This window comes from Cydia fagiglandana, chromosome 14 (assembly GCF_963556715.1).
Source record: "Cydia fagiglandana chromosome 14, ilCydFagi1.1, whole genome shotgun sequence".
NCBI lineage: Eukaryota > Metazoa > Arthropoda > Insecta > Lepidoptera > Tortricidae > Cydia > Cydia fagiglandana.
The window spans coordinates 8,709,935-8,729,789 of NC_085945.1; positions in this window are offsets into that span (position 1 = coordinate 8,709,935).

Consider the following 19,855-nt stretch of genomic DNA (forward strand, 5'->3'; position numbering starts at 1 on the left):
TTTTTCACTGAACTGCAGAATTGACAACGGGGTTTGAGTTGGGGGTTTTGAAGTCTCGGCGGCTGTGTGTATACCGGGTGTGGCCAGTAATTTGAGCAAAAAATTAAACTGTAGGCTGTACTCTAGGGCAGATCATTTTTCTAAACTTAATAAATCCTTTAACGATGGGTGTGGATTTGGTGCTCTATAGGGTGCAAATGACTTAAAAAATAATAAAAAAAATATCAAATAATGGGAAGTGCCTCCACAACGCTATCGAAAAATAAAAAAACGAACGATTTTCGCACCTGAAGCTATGATTTAAAAAATGAAAATTAAACGCTCAAAATAACAGTTTAATTTTTTAATATTTTAGAATAAGATTCAATGTTCAAATATACCTAGCACATACTAACTCAGAAAACTTTTATATTAGTTTTGGAAAAAAAAGTAAAATATTGCGAAACATTACTAAAATTATACCAATTTAAAGTCTTTTTTGCTCTCGAACTGAGGCATAATTTTTCGACTTTTCAAGCGATTTCTTATATACCCGTCTCTTCTTAATGGACTACATACTGAGGCCGATGCTTCGGTTACAATTTTCACGCATCTTTCGACGGCTTGAGTGTGGCATGGGATTTTATTTATCTTGGATATCACAACCTCTTCTACCATCTCTGGATTATTTATTAACGTGTTTATTTCATTCTCATCAAGAAAGTTTAGCATCGGCGGGGTTGATATATCTTGAATTGGAACCATATCAATATAATCTTGGGCTGAAAAATTAAATTGGGGCAATTTAAATGTTCTTACTGCAGCAGATGGCTGTGACAGTGCCTTTAATAGTTTTCTTAGAGCCAATATTTTAACATATTGGCGATCATCAGCCAGCATGGCTAAAATAATATTTTCGGGATGGCCAAAAAATCCATTTCTCTGGATTACAGGATCAATAATGGATTTAAGAGGATCTGGTAAGTAGCGTGAGATCAGAATGGTCTTGAATAAATGGTTGGCACCGTAGATACAAGATGGTTTAGTTTTTATGGTAAACCACATGGGAGCATACACTATTAAAATAAACTTCACCAATGTTTGTAAATTTTCAGACGCATTTTCAGTTGCAACATACAATCTCAGAATACGATTGGCCGTAGTAAGCCATCTTGAGTGAACAATTTTGCCCGGATTTTTCTTTGATAATTTTTCATCGCAGGACCCCCTATCGATCGCTTGACATATATTATACAGATATTGTTGGTCTGTACTGAGATCGTTTGCATTGGAAATAACAGGTAAATTACATTTCATTGATGGGAAACCGACAATGGGAAGTGTCTCACAATTATGTAAAGCTTTCCCAATCAAACCTGTAAAACTTCTAGGCCCTGTTGTTTTCCCATCCAAATGTTCGATCAAATGACGAAGTAGGAGTTCATTACCATGCAATTGGCAAACTAGCCACTGAACTGGACGACTTAAGGTAAGTTCCAACCGGTGAATTATACCGCCTTTCCATCCAGTATTTACGGCAGTCCCGTCGCAACCAATCGCTACTAGCTTTTCGATGGGAATTCGTTCTTGTTTTAAGAAAGTCAGAATTGTCTCTGCAACGGTCTTTGCGTTACCAGTAGTCGGTGTAATATGTCCTATATATTGACATCCAGGCTCTTTAATCAAACTTACATGTTCCTAAGACTTTACCTTTTGTCTGTTGTCTGAAAATGTCAACGTTTATCTTTGCGACCATCGAAGAACAAACCGAATATATCAGACTGATTACCGACGAACTCAGATGACTTCGACCTTTCTTTATCTCGAAGTCGGCGAATCTTATTCCTGTTGGATTGGTCTGTTTTCGTTATTATACCCACGGCTTCTAGAGTAGCAGACACAACAGCAGCCCCAGCCCGATCGGATACTCCATATCTATCTAACGTCAGTGCTATATTTGCAAAAGTACTGTTCTCCGGTTCATTTTCAGTTTGCGTTTCTGAATTCCGTTTTGAAAAAGTTTTAGTATCAGTAGATGTGGATGGTTGAGGGTTTTCGTCGTCAAACTTAGGGGGTTTGGTTTTAAAGGTATGACTTTGGTGTAGTTTCCTTTCAATCCGCATTTCATATCTGCGTGTGGCCTTTTGATCCACACTACCAAATATCATTTTACGTTCATTACGTTGATCAAGTAAAAAGTCTCGTTCTTGTGGCGGTATTTTCCGACTTCTAACACAGGAACAGTTTTCTAAAATAGCACATTTACACGTTGCGATGTCAAATAAACGTTCACTGTTTCTTACAAATATACGAATTTTTTCTTGATATGTAGGTGTATTTTTCCGTTGTTTATAAGGTTTCAGAAGATTCTTGTACTTATCGTGGTAGCTCCTGATTCGTGACATAACATTACAGTGTTGCACTATTGGTATATCCGTTTTTTTCCACTGTTCTTCCACTCTAGCCGCTACAAGTTGACATGATTTAGAGTAGGATTGTCCATTACTCTGCAGCCACAACAAATGTAATATCACATCCTTATAAGTAGGCAAAACATTATGTGGTAGCTCACGCGAGCTTCCTAGTATTGGACAAGCTGTTGAGCTCCTTCGTATTGACATTATGTTATATACAACACACGCGAATTGCAGAATATACTTTATTTACGAAAAAAGTCGTAATGACAAACGTATCCCGCAATGATAACAACGCGTATAATAGATAGTTTCACCAGAGTTGAAGTTTTTGCTATGTACCCTCATCGATATTTATAATAACTCTACAGGTATTATGAATGAAAATAGGTCTAATTTTATGAAAAACTAATAAAAAGTAATTAATAACAATATACAATAATATACATGACCAATTTAGTACTAAATAGTTAGGTTCCAAAACACCTTTTTTAAATGTATTTTTCATTACTTTCAATCGCTTTGTGGAGGCACTTACCAATACTTGATATTTTTTTCATTATTTTTCCAAGTATGGCCTCCACAAGACGCATCAAAATCGCACCCATCATTTCCGAAAACCGTGAAAAAAAATTTTTTCATACATTGAGCGATCCGCCCTACTGTACTCCTCATACTGACCAACATTTGATCTGCGACTTTTAAAAATAACTCGTGGTTTGACTTTTAATACACTTTAAAGTTTATTCTAAGACGCAATGTATTGCGAATTTTGTTATGTTTAAAGCGTGACAAGCAACGTCAATCACAATGATATGGCGTGGCGATGGCGTCCATTGAAGATAATATTTATTTAGTATGAAAAATAGGGAGTCTAAATACTTCATAATTTTTAAAAGTTGTTGAACAAAAGTGTCACCGTTTGAGGAGTACAATCTATGTTTTAATTATTTGCTCGTGTTACAGGCCACACCCGGTATACATAAGTATGAATGTGTGTTCAATACACGTCTGACCCGAGCTCGTTATGTCATATGTCAAAAAACAGAATCAGTAACAAGCGTAACTTTACGATGTCAATTAACCGGTGATGCCCGAAGGGGGGGGGGGGGGTGACATAGGCAAAAGTTGTTCGGTGCAATCAATTAAGTGACGGTGATGACACGGGAGCCGGTCACGGTTAAAGCTCTATAAAATAAAATAAATAACTTTCGGGAACCTTACACAAATAGACAATCCCCAGGGCCTGATTCGGATTTTGAAATAGACATCTATTAAATAGGTATCTTTTAGACATCACCAAGATACAATAACGATATGTTTAAGATCTAACCTGTCAAATTTGACATTTGCGCGATCCTGGAGATACTCTTGAACGATTTCCACAGGATATGACTTAGAGATCCAATTCACATCTAATATATATCTTACTCTATCTAACGTAAAAGTGACATTGGTTGCCCGAATTGCGCTGCAAAAGAGAACTAGTTGATATTTAAACAATCACATCTAGAATGGATCTTGTACGTGTCGTCTCTTGTGAATATCTTGAAGTTCGAATACGGCAGTTACTCGTGTAACCTAACTAAGTACCTACAAAGCTTCATAACAGCTTAAAATGAGTGGTAAAAGCTTGTATCATAAATGAAATTTTATGATAAAAAAAACTTTTATATAATCAACTCCCGCGCTACCGCGTTATGATAGCTAGTACGGCATTGGAAAGTTCCATGGGGTCGGCGGCAGTATCGATTTTCGGCGGACAGACAGACGGACGTGTCGCTGACAGCACGGCGAGGGGCGATCATAGTGTGCTCAATAAAATGTATGAGCGGCGCTATATATACGGCTGTTGAAATTTGAAATATACACACAGCAAACAGGCTGGCAAACAGGTTTAACAAACAGTAGAATTAAAAAAGAAAACTGATGGTTGTTCGCTTTCCATGGGTCAAACAGATCACTGTGTTACGTTCTTTCCTGTGGACATACACAAAGTTAAGGGCTATAAAGGTTAATTTTCTTATTTAACCCTAACCCACGTAAAAAGGTCCTCCTTTTATTTACAGAACTATGATAAAATAATTACTTACATGCCCACAAAAGGCCCACAAGCTGTTAACTATTGCCCACAGGGGAGAAAAATGTACAGTTCGCGCGAACACGCTAGTTTTCTCTCCTGTGGGCAATAGTTAACAGCTTGTGGGCATGTAAGTAATGATTTTATCATAGTTCTGTAAATAAAATGAGGACCTTTTTACGTGGATAAGGGTTAAATAAGAAAATTAATCTTTATAGCCCTTAACTTTGTGTATGTCCACAGGAAAGAACGTAACAGAGTGATCTGTTTGACCCCCATACAAAATAATTATGGTTGTCTGTAAAGTCGGTTTACGGACGATAATTTTGCGTGATAATGTCATAAGAAACATTACGTAACGTTACCATGGAGATCTGTCTACAACGTGACACTTTTTCGTGCATGCTTCCAGTTTTCATCTAATTATAAGACATTATCATGTCAAAAACGTCACGTTAATGTTAAGTGTGTCATAGACCATGAAAAGTCTGCAGCGATTTAGATAGCCCACACAGTGCCAGTATTATTTTAAACGTCAAACTTCCTTTAAATTTTGACGTATCAAATAACTATTGCACTGTGCGATCAAAATCACTGTAGACTTTTCTAGGTCTGACTATACTAAAGAAGAGACGCGTTCCATAGGTACAGATTTTCGTACATTGACCCTCCTGTTGCTATCTCTATTGCACTCGTATAATTACATTGCTGTCCCTCTCATGATGCTGGTTCTCAATGTCACAGTGCGAGCTTGACAGCAATATAATAATGCGAGTGCAACAGAGATGACAACAGGCGGCTCAATGTACGATAATCTATTAGTCTGTATCTTTAGGTAATTAAATAAAAGTAAACAAAATCTACCCTCCTCGCTCCTTAAGCCAGTTGAGGGTAGATGAAAACATTACATGATTAAATAATGTAGGTTAAAGTCAGGTAGTTCAGTGACAGATCTAGGCGGTTTTGTATTAGGTTGGTTAGCCAATAAAAGTTATAACTACTCGAGAATGTAAAAATTGTTTGTTTACTTTTAAATACCTAAAGATACAGACTATATATTGAAACGCCTCGCTTATACAGTTTGTATCAGAACGAAAGGCAAAAAAAGAGACCCATTAATGTTTAGTTCATACTGAGCAACTTTTGCTATGGGACCAACCCCGAAAACGCGGAAAAAAAATTGACTCTACCAGCAAAATGTATGAAACATCCAATTTTTTTCCGCGTTTTCGGAATTGGTGTCATAGTAAAAGTTGCTCAGTATGACCTAAACATTAATGGGTCTCTTTCTGTGCCTTTCGTTCTGATACATACTGTATTTATGGACAAATCAAGTTCCCATTTAATAACTTGGAATAGACTTCGTTGTTACATCTCCGGCACACGAGCGCGGGTTATAAATAGCATTGTAGAAGATGAGAGCATGCACTCAATTTCTCCCAGGCCGGCTAATTGAAATCTCGGCCGCCTGCAAATTAGTTGCGAACTTGGCGTCTTGGCTGGCGCTTCCGTGCCCCTCGAGGCCTTAAATTGCTTCATTTTTTTAACATTTTTAGGTGTTTTTATATTTTTGGACTCGAAATTGGATAGCATTAATTCTTTAATTTTAGTTGTAAAAGCAATCCAACAGTTTTGATTTGTTTGAGTTTTGTGTGCTGGCGATTTAATATGACACGATTTAAACTAAATTCAGTGTCAAGTCAAAATATAAAAAAAAACAAGCGTGCGCGAGAAAGTATCTGGTGTGATAATGAAACGGGTTACACAAAACCTTAACAAATTATACACCTAAAACTTCCTTAAGAACACTGAGAGAAAAATTTAATCATCACCAGGAATTAAAAACAGTTCTGTACTGGGGGAAAAAATGAAGTTTTAGTAATAATTATGGACGTTTCACTATTTCTGTAAAGTTTATTTATTTCTACTAACAGCTCAGCCGGCCTAGCCGAGGTTACAATCGCTATCGCTTCGACAACGAAAAGCATTATGTCTCTCTATCACTCTTCCGTATTAGTGTGACAGTGACAGTTGCGTTTCGATCGCTACGGAGCGTAAGCGATGTGCATCTTGGCTACGCGGCCTGTAATCCCAAATATAATTTCAACAAACAGATAATAAGTAGAAATTGCAAGAACTAATAGAAATTGCAAAAGTCAATTTGTTCCTATTAGTTAACTCTCCTTGTCCCCGGATTAAGTTTATTTTTGTAATTCTAAGTGTATTTTTGTTGTAATTTTCTCTGAGTGAAGAAATAATAAAAAATAGATTATTGATACCTAGGTGAAAACCGCGTGAAAATCCGTTCAGTAGTTTTTGAGTTAATCGCACGGACAGACGGGGCGGGGGACTTTGTTTTATAAGGTGTACCTAGTGATATGGCATCTGACAGATGTTAAAATTAGGTTTAATATAAACCTGTAAAGCCTAATCCCGGGCTAAGGTGAACTTAGCTCCCAGACTCAAAGGGCTTTGATTCATCGCGCGAGAATCTCAGGCCATCACCGTCACAGGAGATCGTATTTTCCAGCCGATGGGACGCCGAGCACGATTCTGATTGTTCGACTTGTTACGGTTTTGATCATATATTGATATGACTTTGAAGATATCTCGTGCATGCGAAATGAAGTGAAAGTCGTGCGTGAGATGCGGATGCGCGCCAACATTCAGGTATATCTCAGGACTGGCCTTACGGGTACTAAAAATTGGGCATGAATGGCCAGCACAGCGGTGTGACACCGCTATAATGCGATTGGTTGATGAGTTCGCATCACGCGCACGTTTGGTCGCAACTAATTGCGTTAGGCTGCACGATTGGCTCGAATTCGTGAGTGAAACCGCTGAACTAGTACCATTTTTAGTGCCCGTAAGGCCAGTCTTGAGATAAACGTCAATGCGCGCCAAGGCCGCCAATCACCAAGAGGATCGTCAAGGTCGTACCTATTAAAATCACAACAAGTTCTTATATCCGAGTCAGGTTCGCCGTCGAGCGTGTTATCTCGCCGGAATATTTCACAAACTCGGTGCAGTTTCGTAGATTGGCCCCGATATTTATGGTAGCGCTTCCACCAGTGTTCGATGAAGATCACATTCTTGGAATAACAACGCCTAAAAACTTAGAGGATGTAACCAACGGTGGATAATATCATTTGGTACAACCAAAACTCAACTCTAAACTAAGGGTGGTTCGGTTTGGTTTGCTTGTCACCCTAACTGTGGATTGTTAATGTCAAATTTTGACATTGTACGTATTCGAGAACTTATGCTTTTTCCCAGATCAACGGGAGATCAACACGATACGTCAAACGTCGCTTGTCGAATAGGGGTCTATGTCTATAATTTTCGGTACAAAATAATCTGCCGTTTTTTGCGGGGGAGGGGCACATCAAATGTATACGTAACGTAAACATAGCCATGTCAGGTAACCGTCAGTCCATACATCTAGTTGACATGTCGTTGACCATTGGCCACCTATTTTCGACAGAGGAGAACGCCTGTTAATGACCAGTCCGTTTGGTTACATTCTCTAAGCCTAAAAAGTATTGGCAACTGAAAAAGTACAATCTTGCGCCATACCAGCTTGTATGAGAACCTTTATTCTTTGAAATGTAATTAATGAGAAAGCTTCGACGTAAAATACGCGAGTGATCCGTTTTAATGTGTACCTATGTATGTATATTCTTTATTGTACTTAGAAAAATAAATACCTACGACAAACATAGTTACAAAGAGAATTAAATACAACAAATGTGAACTTATCCCTATATGACAACTTTTATTAAGTATGGGACCAATGCCGAAATGTGATGGTGTATGAAATAGCCTTTTTATATTCTATATTTATATATTCAATAAAGTAAAATTTGGTAAAAAGCTGCGTAGTTACCTTGTAAATCACATTTAGTAATTGTTGAGCATTATATTATTAGTATTGACAGATGTAAACTTTAATGTAATATAAGAGAGTAGAGACTGCACGATCCCACAGTCAAACCGTGTAAACTGTTTTGTGGGACATTGTATCTGTATAAGCTGTATACTTTTATGTTAATAAATAAATAAATAAATAAAAATAAATAAATAATATTTATCATACCGTCTGTCCTTATTCATAAAACTTTTGGGGTCTAATTTAGTTAAATTATGTTTTATCCCTTTCTTACAAATATATAAGTCAAAATGACGGATAAGGACAAACTATTATTAGCTAATTGAGATTTGTGGTGCGTTTATGAATAAGGGGGTAAAAGTATACCCTCAAGTTTGTAAATATTCGATCATGTTTCATTTTCATGTTCAAACCTAGTGAAATAACTTGCCGGCTTGTAGCTAAAAGTTTGCAGGCTCCCCTCGTTTCGCTGATCTTGAGTAAAAATACCTAATTAATATTGCTAATGAAGCAAGCCCTCGTACAAGCGCCTGGAGTTCCCTGAGGCTAGATCGATAGACAAGACTTTCGGAGGGTAGTTTTAAACTATGCTGTTATAAATGCGATGGTGTAGGTAATTTAATGACTTTGTTGCATCACGGCAATTAATTTAAATTATTATTCATCATTGGTCATCGACGCATTTACTTGTACTAGTTTGTGCTATTGCCTGCATTTTAAGTTACTTTAATATGCCTAATGTAAGTGAGTATTACCCATAATGATGATCAAAATATAGTAAACCAATTAAAATAATATGCCATGTTCACAGTATTTAGGTACTTATTTTTAGCTAATCACACCCAAATATTCATTAAATATGAAGTGATTTAGACCCATCCAGGGTTTAAATCCTGCCAAACTTTGCCTTTACCGTTTTTCTAAATAATATAATTTAATTATAAATATTAATGGAAAGAAATGAAAAAACTCAGCCTCACTGGGCAGAGGGGGAACGTGGCCAGTGTCCTGGGAACAATCTAGGCTAATTTAGGTTTAGTTTAGACTTATGATCATTTGTTTAATCTCTGTTTTAATTGCTAGCTCTACAATTTGTAAGTCTATTAAGAAATTATTTGTATTTGTATTATAAGTGACTGCCTAAGAAGATATCACTCCTGAGTTCAATAAATATTTAATGAAATAAATGTTTCTGTTTTGTGTGCCTAATAAATAAAATAATAATTTTTATTTCGATTTTTGAAGCAAAGTCTGGAGCAAAGTAGACACATTTCAAGGCACATTAACAGGAAAGCTAACACACATCTTACTCCTACCACCTCTAAAGCCTAACATCCAAAACATCCGTAATTTTTTAATATATAGCCTTATAAATATTCATCCGTCCGGACTCGGCGTCGTCATTAGAAAGATGGACTTCCGAGTATTATGCAAATTTCGCGCTCAAATAACATTATGGGGACTGTCTGTTATTTTTAAATGTAAGACAAATCCTTGACAAGTTGAATTGCGTTTTCGTCGCAGTAAATCTATGGTATTCAATTACATTTTTTATTTCTAGACGGTTTTTTTTGCTTGGGGCAGTGGGGAGTTTGGTTCTTTTGATTTTAATCAGAAAACTTGATGTTTTTAAGAATGGATTATGGGACCCAATACATTCCACAACTCTTCTCTTTCCGAACGGACTCTATAGTTATTACATGTATTACGTTCGATTTCATGGAGCTTATTGCTTAACAAGATGGACGATCTCCTTGGCGTCAAAATCAGTACAATTTAGTCTTTAGTCAAGACCTTATAGGTTTTGAGATACAGCTGCTCAAAGTGGCTTGATTTTTTTTGAAAGCCACTATTATATGATACCAGATTAAACAATTCAAACCTGGTAACTAGAACCACCTTTTACTATTTTGTTAGGTATGGTACTAGGCCTCATAAAACATTAGTAAATAGTTATGAAAGAGACAACTTGCTGAATGATGACGTCATCAAATACCTGTCGCTAATTAGGTAAAACAGTGCGAATTGCAACCAAACAGTCGATTGTATTGTATTGTAGTTCGGGCGATTTTCCGCAACTCTGCGATCGGCGCCTATTTTGTGTGAAAGTGTAACATTGCAAATGTATTAAATGAGTTACTTAGACGCTTAGATTCTTCATTTTTTTACAGACTATCTGAGAAAATATTGTCTTGCATATTCGCGTTATTTTGGACTTAAGTTTACCTACGAGTAAAACGTAAGTTTAAACATGCACCAAGCACGTAAATACTAAAAGTTAGCATTTCGTGTAATGTTTTTAAAACGCTTGTATATAGAACGCTAAATCGAGTCCATTATGAAGTGAAGCTCTTCATTACTGCTGCGGACTTGAAATTTGTATTCAAATGAAAATATCCTGCATTCAGGAACTGGCAAACATATTCCCTTTAAGGTTGTATAAAGCCGCAGTAGTTGATGCGGCAGTAGAGTATCTGAATTAATTTGTGTATCTACAGGGTGATTTCTGGCTCGTGATCAAGAACCACTTTTTCTGACTCTGTAAATGATCCACATTATCATATAGTAGTATTGGATTAAAAGATAATTACTTTAATTATTCTTATTTTTCAAGTAATATTAATGTTATACTAAGTAATTATGGTCACCCTATGACTTTGACATACGCTGTATGGAAAGCGACAAGACGTCACATTCAGTAGGGTCACCAAATTGTATGCAAAAATGTTTTTTCCTACATGTCATCTGGAGAATAATCATCATTATTGGTGATAAACAATAATTAACAACATCATTAGGCTCATTTTTGGATTCTGTATAATGTCTGGCTCTCTTGCTCCACGACCCCAAAATCATCCTGTATAATGCTTAGGTAAGAACTTAAAATAGTCAGACAATGGGTGACAGCTTGCACCATTCCACTAACCCGGGATTAACCGGTTAAACATGGAGTTACCATTACCAGTACAATTTGACACTGGGTTGACGGTTAAACCGCTTAACCCCGAGTTAGTGGGATGGTGCAAGTTGGCCTTATAAGCATTGTTCGGATCGGTCCGTTTACGTTTAAGTTTTTACAAGTCTTATTGGGATTAAGAATGACTCACGCTAGACCGGGCCGTGGCCGGGCCGGGGCGGGCCGGAGCGAGCCGACACAGGAGCTGTCAGGAGCGCCACCGTGACCGGGCCGTTCCGGGGCCGGGGCGTCAGTGCCACCCGTTTAATTACATTAACACTAGTGCTGTCCGAGCAATGTCCGAGCCTCTAGTGTTTGTAGAAACTCGAGTCCTTTGAGTCTGAATTGACTCACTGACTCACGCTAGAAGAACAGCTCCTTTTAAAAAGACTGCGCTTTTAAAACTTCTTCCAAGTAGAGTACTTTGTAGTCTTTTTTAAGAGCAACTCAAAAGGACTGGAGCCATCAAATAAAGACGCCGTGAACACTTTTGTAAGTATTTCCTATATAACAGTAAAGAAATTAATCGTAATTGTATGATTTCTGTATGTATCTTATCTACAAATTATATTCCAATTTCCTCACGATGTTTTCCTCCAAAGAAAAGCAACTAGAAAGTTTCAAATACGTCTCTACTGCCTTCAACGTATACTACGTCCAGAGTTTACACTTCAAACGACAGGTCATGAATTTTGGAGTACAGCTCTACGATGCGGCTACGAGCTACGAGCTACGGCGTAGCACCGCTACGGCTACGCTGATTTGATTCCCAAGTCTTCCGGACATTTTTCATTAGGATCTTTCAAGCTGCTTCGCTGCGCATATTTCAAAGGAGATTTATTTTTAGTTGGTTTCCTGAAGGAGAAAGGACTATAAGGAGAAACTGTAAGATTTATACTTGCTTAGGTATTCATAGAGTGATAGACATTGTTAATGTACCTCGAAATATGTCTAAAAGATAAATCCAACTATTTATACCTTTTCTTAGTTATTTTACACATTAAGTAATGCATACATTAAGATAGTGTCAACATCAATTAAAGTTAGACCGTAAAAAGTCTGCAGCGATTTTGAGAGCCCACGCAGTGCAAGTGGTATTTTAGACGTCAAACTTCTATGAAATTATGACGTATAAATAACACTTACACTGGGTGGGCTATCAAATCCGCTGCAGACTTTATTGGTGCGACTATATAATATTGCAATTTTGTAAAAAAACAAAGAGAGGATTAATACTATAGTTATAATTGATTCACACTTAGGTATTCCATAATTTACATAAACACTTTTTATTTATGATTCTAAAAAAGTCATTATACTACAATACTACACTTTTGAAAATAATCGCTTCGAAAGTCCTATAGGAAGCACCACGTAATCACCGATCAGCTGTCAGAGAAACTGACGTGTCGGACGCCTCGGCCCGGGCACGGACCGGTTTAAGGATGACTCACCTTAGACCGGGCCGTGTTCGAGCCGGAGCATCCGGAGCTTACTTAGCTAGCGATCACGTGATGCTTTCCATAGAAAACGATGCGCCGGAAGCTCCGGCCCGGACACGGCCCGGTCTAACGTGAGTCATTCTTTATGCGTGGGCAGACACACGCAGTTGGCCAGTTTCGTTTTCTAACATTATTTTCTTAATTTACAGTGCCCACCCACCCAAAACCCACCCACGTGCCACGTGCGTACCTACGGTGGGACAAGGTGCATCCCGGTCTCTGATCGTAAGCTAAGAATTTCTGTTCAACCGTACCCTGTTACAATGTACGCAGCCTCCCCTACTTCTGCCCACCCCTTAAAAAAATGCTGCGTACGCCCATGCAGTGTTTATTTAAAAAAATGCAAGTTTGAGTCTAAATGTTTAATTACACACCACACGCAACGCTGCTTCGTATCAGCGGTGTCGCATGAATATGAAACACGACTCGAAAAGGAAACATTTTAAATTCCGACACTTGCCTCACTTGCATATGAATTGAAAAACAGAAATTGCACACCACTTTGAATTACGTATATTTTTCACTTACGAAATGTACCGTGGGGCTCGAAAGAGCGGCGTTAAATATTAATAGTTAATAGCAGGTAGTGTGTATAGGTCTACCACTTCTCAGGAAGTGTGTCAGGAAGTGTGTCAGGAAGTGTGTGTGGGAAGTGGGTGTGGAAGGATATAAAAATGGCAAAAAATAATAGAAACGTTCAGACGTTCAGACATTTCTTTTATTTTTTGCCATTTTTATATACCTATTGCGACCTTTTTTGCCACTTTTGTCAGGCGTGGCTCACTCCGCGATTTCGTCGCTTTGCTACAAGTACATCCGTTCCACACTAATTTTGGTGACTAGCCATAAGCCGCGCGTGGCGCTGTCGCCACCTAGCGGCCATATCTGTCCTGATCGTAACAGACGCGTTTTGTTAGAGAGTGAGTCTTCTGTACCTAGTACTATTATTTATTCTGTTCTGTGCTATCGCGTATTTAATGATTTCGTTCGTTCCCGGACGACCCGGCGGACGACCCGATAGTCGGGATCGTGGTACTGCTGCTTTGAAATTGTTGAGGCCTGGCGCCGATGTCTTATTTGGCTGTGGTGTAATGAATGTGGTAATTAACGCTTGTATCACTATAATCACTACTATTTTATGTCGCACTCGACATTACTTGTTTTGTATTTAAGAGGGGGCTCTTCGAACGAAACGAAACGAGTACTTTAATGAGATTGCAATTGTCGAAAAAAAAACCAGATAATTATCAAAGTGCAAAAAAATTTCGATGAAATTTGCTATCTGGGGGTTTTCGGGGGCGATAAATCGATCTAGCTAGGTCTTATCTCTGGGAAAACGCGCATTTTTTTAGTTTTTATATGTTTTCGTAGCAAAGCTCCATCTTCAGATATTCATAAAAGTAAATAAATAAAATTAAAATATATTTATTTAACATAAAAGGTAATTTAACAAAGGCACATTGAAGTGAACCCCGCACTAGGTTCGGCCTGTATCGCGGGGGTCAAATATAAAGCATAAATAGCTCAACACGTTAATGGAATATACAATCACATCAATTAGGCTTTGTGCGGCCTAAATTGGACGCCTATAGGCGTACTGTCCAGAAATGTGTGAAATTTTATGCATTGTTGTTGTCGACTGTACAACTAGCGGAGTGACGCAAATATGAAATTATGTTGTTTCAGCGGCACATTCATCTGCAAACGGGCTGTATTTCATGCAGACAGCCTCGCGGGCTTGAATAAAACGAATTCACTTCGGTACGTTTAGTAAGTGATATAACAAAAAAAAAGATTTTCTACTCAATTGAATTCCATTATTGCAGATAACAAATGATATTTACATTAAAATTACGCGGAAACACTAAAAATAGGTACCTTAAAAATACAAACAAATATTTAGTAAAATAATTTATTTTGTTCCCAAAAAAGTCCAAAAAAATGTGTCGCTTAAACAACCTCGAGTAAATTTCGACCCTTTCAGCAAATATCTACCCTACCCTATTACCGTTTCTTTACCAAAATCGCATAATCTGACGCATGGATTTACCCGAGTTTGAAGTTAAAGGACTCAAATATTCTTTGTAGGTCATGGTATATAATAATATACTCCGCCTGGTACTCTCTTCCAGTCTTTTCGTGGTCACGTGACTGACACAAGCCTACGTCATCATCCGACAGCGCTATATGATAATATGCGATAGCGCTATATATAAAGTGGCAATGTTATTGTGACAGGCTTGTGTCACTCTGGGAAGAGAAGACCATGTTTTATTAGACTATGTTTGTAGGTAGTATTTTTCAAACTCGATGGGTAGGATGGGTGTCATCTCCATATAACTAACGGCGCGATTCGGGAAATGAATTAGAGAGATATGAAATAGTAAAGATATGTGACGTTCCAAGACAATAGATACCTTATGGCGCTTACGCTATTATTAACACCACTCCAATATTCAGCCGGGGCAATGGTACCTTTTGCCGTGGAACGTCACATATCTTTACTATTTCATATCCAGTGAATCTCTAACTCATTTCCCGAATCGCGCCGTTAGTTTCCTTTCCCAAGTTACCAAGTTGTTATTATATCTTTGTTGTTAATTTATCTTTCAGCTTCCACCGGCTACTTGTTCGCTTATCACGTGCGGGTGACGTCACGCCGATAACGGCCTGCAATCGACAGTTATGACAATGTCCCGGACAAAAAACAGGCGGTTTCCGCACGGGAGGAAAAGCTTTTATTGCCGGCCTGGAACTGTTGCTGAAGGTAACGGTTGCGTCATTTTCTTTAACCAAACTATTGGGTGATTTCATTTGTGTTTTACTGATTTCATTTTGTTTCCTATTTCCTTGTTTTGCTGTTTATTTCCTTTATGATTGTTGTATGTAAGTTTTATTGAAAAGTTGCAGAATAATTTTTAGTTTTTATGATTAAGTATAGTAATGTCAATATGGATAAGTGTGACTTATAGATAAGCGTGGCTGGCCTTCACATTGAGGCCTATTTTACGCATTGATTAGTATTTATTTCGAGTTCATACCTTTGCCACTAAATGCAAGTAGTAACCAGTAAATGTATAAAATAGCAATACTCAAATACATCATCCTACCGACTGCGCTATGTCATCATCACCATCATCATCATAATATCAACCAGAGGACGTCTACTGCTGAACATAGGCCTGCCCCAAAGAGTGCCACAATGACCGGTCTTGTGCCACCCGCATCCAGCGGACTCCCGCGACCTTCACCAGGTCATCAGTCCACCTTGTGGGGGGTCTACCCACGCTGCACCTTCCGGTACGTGGCCGCCACTCGAGAACCCAACCGCCCCAATGGCCATCGGCCAATGCACCATGTGAAGTACTGATTTGGGCAGGATGATGTATTGATACCACGAGTGCATTACTAAGACTGTTTATTCATAATCTGCCCTAACCTACCCACATCTCAACACTAATCAAGTAATCAATGTGTACAGCGCTGGTGGCCTAGCGGTAAGAGCGTGCGACTTGCAATCCGGAGGTCGCGGGTTCAAACCCCGGCTCGTACCAATGAGTTTTTCGGAACTTATGTACGAAATATCATTTGATATTTACCAGTCGCTTTTCGGTGAAGGAAAACATCGTGAGGAAACCTGCATACATCTGCGAAGGAATTCAAAGGTGTATGTGAAGTCCCCAATCCGCATTGGGCTAGCGTGGGGACTATAGCCCTAGCCCTCTCGCGCTCGAGAGGAGGCCTGTGCCCAGCAGTGGGACGTATATAGGCTGAGATGATGATGAATCAATGTGTAACAGGCCCCAATGTGCAGGACCAGACAGACGCACTTGTATTAACCTTATTGTATGTATGTATGTTAGTCTGCTAAGTAGGTATGTATGGAGGTGTTATAGGCCTTCGTTGCCTGACAATAAATGATTTCTGATTTGTTTTGAATATCTCTTTGGTTCAGAAAGGTAGATTCATTCCAACTGTCACGGCCCGTGATGTCACGCACAGGATCCGTCACGTGTGTGGCATGTTTACAGCCGGCCTGTTTACGTACGTTGTACACGTGCCCTGAATTGCAATAACATGTTTTGCAGCGACTTCCAGGGGGCCTACCGCGAACGTTCGACGTGTTGCCTTCCTGTCACACTTAAGTACGAATTTACAAGTGCGACAGAGAGGCAACACGTCGAACGTGGTTCGCGGTAGGCCCCCTGAAACGATAACCAGCGGAATGAACTGACACTGGTGTGTAAATGGGGTTAATGTAACGCAATATTGTAAAGGTAATTACTAGAGATGCCCCGAATAGTGGTTTTGGCCGAATACCGAATATTCGGCCCCTCTCTTGGCCGAAGCGCCGAATATGCGGCATGTCATGCGGACACATGTGAGTTACAATTAAGTACTATTATGAAAACTGTTCGCCAATAACGCACAATGTTTGCTAAGATATATTTCGGCGCATTAGCAAAGAGGCTGGTGGATGTAACTGGGGACCGTAGGGCTGGCAGCTTCCTCGCACAACGCATAAGCATTGCAAGTCAGCGAGGTAAGGTAATGCTGCCAGCGTCTACGGTACCCTGCCGAGGGGCGATTTTTTATTGTAGTTTAGGTTTTATTTTTATTAATTCAGTATAATTTTAGTTTATAAGTTTTTATACAACATTTATATTGATTCAATAAAACAATATTTTACAGATATATGTATTGTTTATATTGAATAGAATTAATGACTACCTACAGTCACAGAATAAATAATAGTACTAGTAGTACTAGTAGCGGCAGTTAAGCCTCAGGGGGCTTTGTTCGCTGTCATGATTTTTTTAAATGTATTATTTTGTGTTAATAAATAAATGAAAAAAAAAAAGTACAGAAGACCCACTCTCTAACAAGACGCGTCTGTTACGATCAGCACAGATATGGCCGCTAGGTGGCGACAGCGCCACGCGCAGCTTATGGCTTTTCCCAAAATTGGGGCGGAACGGATGTACTTTTAGCTACCTGTAGCAAAGCGACGAAATCGCGGAGTGAGCCACGCCTGCTACAGTCATAAAATCAGACCCATGATAAAAAAAATATTTTATAATGTGGCCGAATACCGAATAGTTGCCGAATATTCATGGCATCACTAGTAATTAGTATATAATTAATTACTTAGCTGTGTACGTTTTCCGTTTATGTTGTATGTAAATACGAGTATGTTGTAATGTTGCAATGTATCTCTGATTATTTTGACTGACTTATTAGTTAGTTATTTAGTTCCGTACTATGTTACTTATTTCGTGTGTTTAATAAAACATTTGTAGGTATGTTTGCACGTAAAGTATGTACCTATTGTATTAAGGTCAAAACTTGAGTAGTTATCAATAGATTCGTTTTTACAACGTACATTAATGAGGGAGCTTTTTTTGAGAATTCACGGAGTATTAGCATTTGAAGAATTCATTTTTAATAAGTGTACGATATATACAGTCACCTGCAATAATATCTTACACAACTAAGGCCGCAAAAATATCCGACACGATCTTATTTGTAGAGCCATAAGAACGAGTCACATATTTTTGCCGCCTTCCAAGAGTAACATATTATTGCAGGTGACTGTACATGACAATTATGTAAAGTGTTTCTTAATTTTAGGGTTGAACTCAGAGCTTAGATGATATTGGTAAACCGTGAAAAGTTATAGTAGATACTTACTGACATAATTACTTACTTAAGTAATTCCTCTGGCTCGACGTCTGCACGTCCTTAACGTAGTTCTTGGCACTGTCTTCTAAAAAAGGCACTCAAAAACATTCCCGCGGTCTACCTTCTAGTGAATTATGGGAAATTTTCTTTAAGGAATAATTTACTTCTTATCAAAAAATATTCTTAAAGGACTTTACTTAAAGTTGTTTTTGATAGTCAAAAACTTGGGAATTGCAAAAACTTTCTAGTTGATAACACTGCTAAACAAGCTAGAGGAAAGTACCTACATTTAGTTTAGTCGCCTATGTAGGTAGTAATATCAAGTGTGTAACAAGTTTTGTCGAGGCGAATCAGGCTTTACAAAATTAGCAGCGGTACTTTAGAATATTTATCCTATAGGTACTACAGGCTGGCCCAATTCAAGTAGGTGAAGCGCTGGTGGCCTAGCGGTAAGAGCGTGCGACGTGCGACTTGCAATCCGGAGGTCGCGGGTTCAAACCCCGGCTCGTACCAATGAGTTTTTCGGAACTTATGTACGAAATATCATTTGATATTTACCAGTCGCTTTTCGGTGAAGGAAAACATCGTGTGGAAACCGAACTAATCCCAATAAGGCCTAGTTTCCCCTCTGGGTTGGAAGGTCAGATGGCAGTCGCTTCCGTAAAAACTGGTGCCTACGTCAAATCATGGGATTAGTTGTCAAGCGGACCCCAGGCTCCTATGTGAGCCGTGGCAAAATGCCGGGATAACGCGAGGAAGAAGAACTACAGGCTGGCCCAAGAATACGTTGGCAAATAATTTTTAGGAATATTTGGTTCTTACTTACTTATATGTCTTTTACGAACGTTATTGAATATTCAAACTACAATAATACATACTATCCTCAAAATATTGTCTTTTAGCTTTGATAAATAAGCGCAATCCAAATCTTTGCCGACATATTTTTATGGGACACCCTGTATAAATTACCGTAATCGTATTGATTTCTGATAGTTTAAGAATATCGACATATTTTGTTTTCGTGACAGAAGCTTAACATCACTCATGCAAAGTAGGCAACCATATCTTTTTATTTTTTTGCGGCGAGGTACTTACCCTGTATACTTTTTATCCTGCTGACATAATTTCTGGAGACTTAGTCTTTAAAATTATAATAATTTTGCGTTCCGACCATACGCAATGTGTTTGTACTATTCAAATCAGCTTCAAAGGCACTTCCTGAATGAATGAGGCTTCGGCTTGATTGTGTCTATTTGCTCATAGGATTACAGGAAGTACCATCGCCCACACTGTTAACTGTACGTCGGTGGACCTTATGCCTTTTGTAATAAGGTCCACCGATGTACAGTTACT